At 39.1% G+C, this 8,979-nt stretch overlaps 1 long non-coding RNA gene across 1 annotated transcript in view; it reads right to left on the bottom strand.

Annotated features, from left to right (window-relative positions):
- Nucleotides 1–3,435: 3,435 nt before the first annotated feature.
- Nucleotides 3,436–8,979, bottom strand: part of LOC131697901 (uncharacterized) — a 6,099-nt gene continuing 555 nt past the window's right edge. The window contains exons 2-4 of the long non-coding RNA XR_009307529.1: nucleotides 3,814–3,872; nucleotides 3,675–3,732; nucleotides 3,436–3,557 (exon numbers count right to left, since the gene is read on the bottom strand). This is a non-coding gene — a long non-coding RNA (uncharacterized LOC131697901). The remainder of the gene's footprint in view (nucleotides 3,558–3,674; nucleotides 3,733–3,813; nucleotides 3,873–8,979) is intronic.

The following is an 8,979-nucleotide window of genomic DNA, read 5'->3' as shown; positions in this document are numbered from 1 at the left end:
GAAGCCATCCTGCCACCTAGATCCAAAACATATTTCTGAATACTTCCTTAAAGCATTCTACTTTTTCCACACCTTGTGTTTTCTCTGATTCCCTTATAGTCACAAAAGGGCAAAGTAGTTAACTGCAGGCAGTCATGCAGACTTTATATGATCTTCAAAGCTTTGATCAGTTGTTGGTATTCTGAGCGACTCCACTCTTTCTCTCCATAAGGCCACAAAGAAAAAAAAGTGAATCTCAAAGGAACAGAATCAAAGTGGGCTTTGAAGTTGGTGGAATTTAAATTGCAGTAGGCATGGAAACACTGGTGGCTTTCTGACACTTGTGAGCTTTGCTGTTTGATACAATGTATATTTAGTTCAGATGCAGTGCAACACTGTCACTCATAAGTCTAAAAATACATACACTATTCTCCAACATGTACTGGGACAGATTCATACATGCATGCAACTCGAGTGGGGCATGTGTTGCCCATTATAAGCCACTCCCACCCCACTCATTGACAAGTGCCAGGAACATGCATCCCTGCCAGGACTATTAAATAATGATGGACCATTACTGACCATGACATATATTAACAGTGTGTACAACATAGTATAGAATAAGAATTGCTTTTGCAAAAGGGCTGTAATGAATCGCTTATTTCCCTGTGGGAACACCCACTCATTGGTTAATTAACACTGAATTCCACCTCCACGACAGTTTACGCTTCTAGCGATGCTGCTTGTGATAGAGAACAATGATTGCTCAGATAGTGCCCCACAAACAAAAAGCAAAAGCTTGCATAAAACCCAAATTCAGGTTGAATGAAAATTATGTTTTAATATTGGAGCTTGTGGGAGAGCAGGGCTCTGCCCTTGTAAATATTGGCAGAGATGGGGTTACATTCTCCTCCCTGCCCAGGTTTATTGTGTCAGGTGGGTGTAATTAACAATCAATTAGCACCCAGCCACCTGACATAAAAGGAGGCCTCAGCTCCTCAGTAGAAAGCAGTAGCTGAGGAAGCAAGCAGGTATTTTGTGTTGCTTGCTGGGGTTTTGAATGTTTGCAATCCAGTGAAGGTAAAGCTCAGCCTGGAAGCCTTATTTCTGTAAGTTTTTCTTTGTGTTTTAAAAACCTGTTTATTTTGTGTTTTTTATTTAATAAAAGTCTTTTGTTTGAACTGCAGTCTGTCTCTGGGCCTCATCCCTTGCGCCATCTTGTCACAGAGCTATTTATTTATTTATTTATTTTTTTTTAAATTTAGTCGTCGCCAATTATTTTTACCCCGGTTTTCAACCCAATTTAGCATGCCCAATTATTATCTGTATCCCCGGCTCACCGCTCGCAACCCCCCCGCCGACTCAGGAAACGGAGGCTGAAACACGCGTCCTCCGAAACGTGCTCCTTCCAAGTCGTCATTTTTCGCACTGCAGATCCACAGCAATGCTACCAGACCTATAGTGCCGGAGGACAACACAGATCTGGCGGCTCCGCTGCAGAGCCACAGGCGCCCTATCGGCCACAGGGGTCGCTGATGCGCGGTGAGCCGTGGATTCCCCTGCCGACCTAAGCCCTCCCTACCCGGGCAGCGCTCAGCCAATTGTGCGCCGCCCCCTAGGAACTCTCGATCACGGTCAGCTGTGACATAGCCTGGATTCGAACCAGCGATCTCCAGGCTATAGGGCACATCCTGCGAGGAGCGCCTTTACTGGATGCGCCACTCGGGAGCCCCCATCACAGAGCTATTTAAACATCATTCATCTTTATTAAAAAAAAAAAAAAACTCTACAACTTAAAATCATACTGAAAGGATTTGCAGAGTAGAATCACCAGTAATGGGATATACCGATGTAACAGGATTAAGTTTTCTTTTTAACTTTCTTTTTGTATTTATAATAGTTTAAGATGTGTCATTTTGTTTATTGTACTTTGATTGTTTTGTATTGATATGTTTTTAAAGCATGTGTGAATGTGTTCAAAGTAATCAGTGTAATTAATAAATTAGTGTACATGTATTAAATACCCTGATGGTGTTTGAAAGGCAGGATTGCAAAAATAAGTTATAATCCCCTCTACCTAGAATTGCCAGAGCAGTCATTTTGACTGCCTTTTACAATACATGTTTTTGTTTTAACTAACCTACAATATTCTATTTTTATATACAAGCCTGTTATCTCTACTGGACCTGGCAGCTGTCAATTCTTGTTTTGCACAAGGAGTGCACCGGGAAAATATCAGTAGGAGAGATTTCATCTTGAAGATAACCACAGCGCTTCGGCAGAAACATTTCCATCAGAAAACTGCAAAGCTGCAGCAGCTCAACCTGGATTCTGTGCTGCACCAAGTGACAAACGAAAGAGAAACTATGTTTCGTTTTTAATTAAAAAAAAAAAGTCTTGTTTTTACAGTTTTGTATATAAATCTACCTGTTTACACACTAGTTTCTCAATGTTTATTTTATTAGTTTTTAATTAAGTAATGCTTTATGTGGTAAATTTATAAAATAAACCCTTTTATGTTTAATTGTTTTAACTACGGTGTTTCAGCTGTGCAGATGTTTGATATGATGTGCTTGAATAAAACTTGAGTTGTATCTGAGAGTTTGTCTTTCATTTTAATATTGATGTTTAAAATGTAACAGTCATAATGACTGCCGGTGGCGGTTTTAGGTATGAGTATAACCGCAGTGGTTCTAGTGTTAAGAAGAATGAGGACAAGGCTGGGAGCACGTTCAGGATAACAAGCAGCTTCTGTGAGCATGGATGCTGGGCTGGGAAGTAGAAGCAGTGGTAGGGTTTTTTGAGAAACTGCTACTTTGTGTGTTAATTTTAGAACTGTAGTGTATACTGGCGATGGTGTGTATCTGTATATAACAATTGTAGCTCATGTGTTGCTGTTGCTGCTACATTCTTAGCCTAGCACTGGCTCTGTCTGTAGTGAGAGGGGTAGGGGAAAATCTAGAATGGCTCCTATGATTATTTAGTCTGTAAAATGAAAATCCATCTCCTTTCTCTGATAGCTGTGAGAATGGGATTATTTAGCCAATGGAATACGTGCCCGATGCTCTGTATCCAAACTCCTTTTGGAGGCGAGATTGAGGACTTGCTAGGTTTTGTTCTTTGTTTAGTTGGAGCTCCGATTTATTTTGATTTGAATACGTTTCATTTCCTCAACCACATCTCCAATTCAACAATGTAACTAAATCTGGTGAGGCAAAAAATAGGTTTGCTGGAATACAGCATTAAAACAATGGGACGTTATTAATGCTCTATTTTAGGTAGCAAACAAACTGTGTTGCCACAGTCATATTTCAGGTATTAATAAAAAAATAAATACAGGGAGTCTGTATACTTTTAAGTGACCCTGTGCATGTGTGCAGCCAGGACAATATATGGACTAATATTGGTCATGAATAAACTCAAAAATCCACACGAAAGAAAAGAAAAAAAGATGGCCAAAGTGGTGAAACAGTTTATTGTTTGTGAGCACACCAGTCTTGTTTGAAAGAATACCACCAAGGACTGAGAAACAGTGGTCTGCAAACTTTAATTTCCTCCAGCAGGGGGAACCCAGGAAACTGTAAAAGACAAACAAAGGATTGCAAAGTTATGTCCTCAAGGAGGTCCTTGTAAAAAGTGCCTGTGATCCTGCACCTCCTCCCATTGTCCACCAGAGGGCAGTATTATACTATTACCTGGTTTTCTGCACTATCCGGATGACAGTGACACCTGCTGGACATCTTATAACGGAACCTGAAAAAAGGAAAATAAAGGTTGATAAAGTGTGCACTTTGCTAATTAATTTAAATGACTTCAGCCACAAACAATACTTACTTGGGAAGTCTGGTTCCCCAAAGAACTGCCGTGAAACCTTAAGTCTAGTCTGAAAGGGACTGAAACAAAAATGATTATTTATGCTTTCTTTCTTTTGAAGTACATTTTTGTTGATTAGAAATAAAAAATCCTTTGTTTTTGACTTCCGGTGTCCTGCCAATGCTCTTCCTCGCACTCAAATACACCTCGGATACCTACCTTCTGTGTACTTATCCTTCACATTTGGTGGCAGTTGTGGGATCCAAACTGCGGCCCTTAAAGCCACAGTACCCATTCCAGACCAGCGAGTCCAGGTTGAGTTTTGACAAGCACCATGGCGGAGATGGGAGAGATATTCAGGGTCGTGATGCACTCTGTGGCTGTACAGCAGGAAACCAACAGAGAACAACAGAAAACCAACCAAGCCCTCATCTGTCAGCTGGAACAAATAAGTGAACATTCCAGCAAAACCACGGCAATCCAATCAACTCATGTCTTGAATAAAATTGATGAAGACGGATGACATTGAATCCTACTTGTTAGCCTTTGAGAGGACAGCAACCCGGGAGGACTGGCCTAAAGAAAAGTGGGCTGGAATCCTTGCATCCTTCCTGAGCGGCGATACTTCAACCTCACCCTGGGCAAAGCAGATGACAACGAGCATGCATGACCACTGCATCGCAAGCCCAGAAGTACCATGCATGGAACATTAAAGACGTCCATCGCCCTGCCCTCACAAATGTTTGATTTGATCCACCTGGCTAGAAGGTGGTTGAACCCAGATCTCAATTCCAGTTTCCAGGTAACTGAGCTCATGGTGATGGATCGTTTTCTAAGTGCCATGCCTGTCTCTCACCGCAAGTGGGTGGGGCAGGGAGATCCCACCTGGAAACAACGCAATCTCTTCAAGATGGGTAAGACACCTTTACCAATGGGAGTTGAAGAACAACCCAATGTCACGAAGGGACAATTAAATGTTGAGGGACCAGGGGTACTTACTAAAGGGAGGAAGTATGATTATTCACAATATCAATGTCACCGATGCCACCTATGGGGTCATATTGTAAAAGCCTGTCTACAGAAAGAGGAACCCATGCAGTGTAACTTGGGTGAACATTTCTGTGGCTGTATTGTATTACCAGGGGTAACTGAAGGGGGGTGTCCCTACACAGCAGAGGTATTGGTTAATGGAAAATTGGTAAAAGCTCTAATTGATACTGGTAGTGCAATAGCTTTAGTGGTTACTGATTGTGTTGGCACTAACCAATTAGATACAAGTCTGACTACTGGAATTACCTGTGCACATGGGGACATTACATATTATCCCATCACTCTAATAGACCTTTTGTACAGAGATCAAGTGTACCAGGTAAGAGTGGGGGAAATACCCAGGTTACCCCATAGGGTAATTTTAGGAAGGGGTTTTCCAGGTCTGACACCTGGTGCAAATCAAGGGGAAATCAGAGATCCCCAAAAAACTTAAAAAGGAGGAAGATAGCCTTCATGAGAGCTTTGCTGAGCCTTTTTCTCTTTAATGATCACAAATTGTTTAGAAATTCCAAAAACTTTGAATGTAAGTCGCGTAGACAAAGAAGATTAAAAAACGGGGACCACGGGGAAAGAATGTTTTTACAGCGGAGTTGGGAAAGCGTAATAAAAAGGGTGTTGGCACACAATGTACTCAAGATTAAATTTTAGAAGATACTGGGGAAGTTGTAATTAATATAAATGATATGACTGATAATGGTTCATGGTGTGAAACATTTCAACCCCCGACAGGCCATTTTGGAAGGGAACAAGCTTCTGACCCCAACCTAGTTAATGTAAGAGATAAAGTGGTGTCAGTTAATGGTAATGCCGTGGAAGGTGTAATAGTTAACCCACGAGAACATTTTATAATCAAGAATGATCTGATTATGAAGCGCTGTGTAACTGCACTGCACAATAAAGACAGATTGATTTGCCATCCCAAAAAAATAAATAATAAAATAAATAAATAAATAAAAACCGCGGGCTATGACAGTTAAACAAGTCAGTTGTAACACTGAAGAGATGGGCTTTGTATCAGTAAACAGATGACGGAGTCGGAAATCGAGTGCATTAATTTGTTAGATATATATAATGGGGACTGATTTTATTCTTAATTCAAGGATGGTAAAACGCGACTGCCGTGTACCGTAGTATTGTATATCAGAGTGCTGACTGTATATTTATTTTATAATACATGGATGAAGACTATATTTGCATCCTGAGCCATTTGAAAAAAAAGGCATAATACCACAGTACTGACGTCAAAAAGTGATTCCTCTAGAGGAAAATATACTTGAACTTTGACCCATTCGACTCATCAAGACCATCACTTCCAATTCAAACACAAAATGTCTCGTTTTCAATCACTCGAGAAACACCCACAGTACAGAAATGTTCATAATGAGCAGCAAAATGAGAATACTTTAAAAGAATTATGTAAAGCTGGTACTTTCATATCTCAGAGAAACTGGAGACGAAATTAAAACAAGGTAAAGGCAATCATCCAAATAAAGCTGAAGCACTAACAGATAAAGGCATTGAACGTCTCAACAGCACTGAAACACTATGTTTAAAAAAACCCAACTGTACTACTGAACCTCGTCTTCTTTATTATTAGCATCACAAGGGTATCCATGTATTAAAAATAATAGATGGGCCTCTTCAGTGAGCTACAGGAAAACAATTCTATCTCAGGTTTCTGTGACAGTTTATAAATTACAGACCCCAGGTGGAATTATTTTCCTCTAACTCAGTGAAGCCTATCTATCTATCTATCTATCTATATAGTACCAGCTTTACATATTTTTTAAACATATTCTCATTTTTTGCTATATATATATATATATATATATATATATATATATATTGTATATATACATCTTGATCTTAAAATGTATTTCAGATCCCCATGATTGTCCAACAAGCAATGACAATACAAGTCCTCACCTAACATAAATAGGTAATGCACATCAAACCATAAACTTGGCTAGGTGGAAATGTGTATAACTAACTTAAACTGATTTGTTTGTTTCAGGAAACCAGCAGAAACCCACTCTGTTTCAGCAAACTGAAGGACAGGCACTGAATATAATTAATGGCATCCTCTCACTAGTCAGGACCTCACTGATCCTAACCATTTCAATAATGACAGTGCTGACGTGAGCATCAATTTAGATATTCGTGAATCCAATTCTGAAAAGAAACCAGCTTCAAACTGACACACAATCAGAAACAATCACCTGGCTTTCTATAATTGAATCACACCTGGCCTAGCACAGCAGTCAGTTTGGGGATATGGTTAAGTCTCTAACACACATTTCCATATCTTTAAATACATAGACAGTGAAAGCGCATTTCCAATAAGAGCTATTTTTGCTGAACACGCTGCATCTTCTGCTGGCCCTCCTGAATTGCTCAGCTGAGTGATTACAATAGGGTCGCAAGGGATAGAATAAAGAAAAAACGTATAGAGGACACTGAATGATTGTTCATGGTATACCGTTTTTATTTACCGCAGGAGGATGTCCCAGTAAATCACAAGCCCCTACAGGGCTGAGTGGTTTGTCAGGAACCTGGCAGATCTTTACTTTCATTGTCTACAGACTATGCTGCGACGCAGATTAATTTCAAACCCTGTTTATGGCCTCTTCACAACCGTCTTTAAATAGAACATTGAGCTCAGTCTGTCAATTTACATCTTTTCTGTTGTTTCCTACCTTTACTGGTTTTAATGACAGGGCTACAGGCTGTTTAGATAAGTCAGACACAGGCAGATAAGTAACTGGCATTTCTTGACTAAACTTATTCTCAAGGAAATCGGGAGTCCAAATCAATAGAAATCTGAAATTATTTCAGACATTTTAAAGTTATAAAACTCAGTGTTATAAATATCGGTGGCAGTATTGTTTGAACTTCCGACACGCAGCTCCATCCTGAATTTCAGCAGCACAACACTGGACTGGAATGTAAACAAAGACACAAGACTAAAGTGAGATAACAAAAATATATCCCACGCTAGATATACCCACTCTTGTGGTATAAATATAAATAGTTAGAGCCAGGCAACATGTTTTGAAGTAATATTGTGGTTATTGTGGATATTTAAATTAAAATGACCCAGTAAGAAGCTAAATTAAGAACACGTTAATTGTTGAAGAAAGAACTGTGATAATTGAAGTCTCACTTTAATTTCTTAACTAGCAAATTAACAGTAGCGTAATCTGAAAAGTAGCAATAATGAATAGCATGCTAGCCTCTATCCCCAGATTCTAATATTTCCAATAACGTATGTCAATACTCAATAAGTTTCATGACAATTGGATAAGCGATTTTTCAGATATCTGTAGAAGTCTGTGAAGTATGACATACATATGTTTTTTTTATGCTGGTGACTTTCTGTCCTCTAATGCTGATTCAGCATAGTCTAAGTTGTCTGATTGCTTTCAGGACATCACTTGCAATGCGTATTTGTGACTGGTGAAAAAGCGACTGGATTCTTGGATCTTATGATTTTTTTGCTTAATCCCTCTTAACCTAACCCACCAATGTACCTATCTGTCAACCGCATTGTTTGAAGGTAAATCTATATAATACTGTAAATACAATATTCTGTGCTGGGAGAGACTCAGAATGCTTTATTTTGCTATAGCAAGACGATCAATAAGGAATATAATATTATAATTTCTTTATCTGAATTAGTTCAGTATCGGTTCAGACTTTTTATAAATATATTTTTGGTCATTTTTGTTTTAGTTGTTTACATTTGTAGAGAGCGTGTCTGTTGACTTGGAAAGGGAGAGCGCAAGAGACCAAGAGAAATTTTACCGAAAACAACTATAAAAACAGCAGTCGTACTAGAGGATGGAGACTAGGTGAACGCAGGAGCTAACTACATCGAAAGTAGCAGCTTCCCGGACTATATTATTAAGGCAGGACTAAATGAATGCAAAAAAATGTTGGATTTCTTTCAGGTGGATAATAAGGAAAACCATATATGAACAGTATTTACTGAAACTACGCATGAATTAAATGTTGCATTTTACTCACTCAAAATATGTTTTACTCACATAGGGCCTGATTTTCAGAAGGTGCATTTTTTGAGAGAAAATGGAGGTTACAATGCATTTGCACTGCAAGTTATTTTGCCACCTAATTATA

This window comes from Acipenser ruthenus, chromosome 17 (assembly GCF_902713425.1).
Source record: "Acipenser ruthenus chromosome 17, fAciRut3.2 maternal haplotype, whole genome shotgun sequence".
Classification (NCBI taxonomy): domain Eukaryota; kingdom Metazoa; phylum Chordata; class Actinopteri; order Acipenseriformes; family Acipenseridae; genus Acipenser; species Acipenser ruthenus.
The sequence above is the reverse complement of the archived record's forward strand: the minus strand, read 5'-3'. Positions and strand labels throughout refer to the sequence as shown.